Source organism: Mus caroli, chromosome 6 (genome assembly GCF_900094665.2).
Source record: "Mus caroli chromosome 6, CAROLI_EIJ_v1.1, whole genome shotgun sequence".
In the NCBI taxonomy this organism is placed as follows: Eukaryota; Metazoa; Chordata; class Mammalia; order Rodentia; family Muridae; genus Mus; species Mus caroli.
In genome coordinates this window covers 29921913-29922913 of record NC_034575.1, presented here as the reverse complement: position 1 = coordinate 29922913, position 1001 = coordinate 29921913, and positions in this window count along the sequence as shown.

Genomic DNA, 1001 nt, shown 5'->3' with positions numbered 1-1001 from the left:
CATGGTGGCTCACAACCATCCCTAACAAGATCTGACTCCCTCTTCTGGAGTGTCTGAAGACAGCTACAGTGTACTTACATATAATAAATAAATCTAAAAAAAAAAAAAAAAAAAAGTCTGGTTGCCAACTGCCTAGAGAAAAATATTTCTCACAGAGCAACCTCGAATAAAAAAAAACACTTGTGTGTGGGCAGGGCATGCATGCATATATGTAAAGGCTAGAAACTGATATGAGGTAACTTTCTCTATAACTCTCTACCTTAGCTTTTGAGGAAAAGTCTCTTTCTGAACCTGGAACTTACTTACTTGACTATGTTGACTGGGCAGTGAGCTCCTGGGATCTCTGCCTATCTTGTGCTCTTGTGATAAGCACTTTATGCAACAAACCATCCCCCTGCCCTTCAAACTGTAATTACATCTCCTAAGAAAATGGTAACATGGATATCAGCATCTCATAAGAAAATGGTAACATGGATATCAGCGTGCCTATAACAGATCAGCAGACAGGCTAGCACTTCTTCAGAAAGCCTTAACTCCCTCCCAAGTCATGTTCTTTCACCTCCCAATTAGAGGGCCACTATGGGATATTTCTAACATTTATTCTTCTGTGTAAGCTTAACTCTTTACACAACATTTAGTTCTGTCTGCTTTTGAACTTCATATAAGATGTTTCATGCTGTTATCTATTCACTTGTGGAATTCCTGTTTTTAATATTTCATTTATTATTATTACTGTATATGTGTATGTATGTTACATATGGGTATACATGCTATGGCTAGCTCGTGAAAGTCAGAAGACAATTTTGTGAAGTCTGTTCTCTCCTTCTACCTTTATATGGGTCCCAGAAATTGAACTCAATTTGTTTGGCTTGTGAGGCAAACACCTTGACTTGCTGAGCCATCTCACGAGCCCTGTGACGGGTTCTCTTGTTTTGTTTTTGAAATTCTTTGTTCTCTCTCTCTCTCTCTCTCTCTGTCTCCCCCCCCCCCACCCTCTTTCA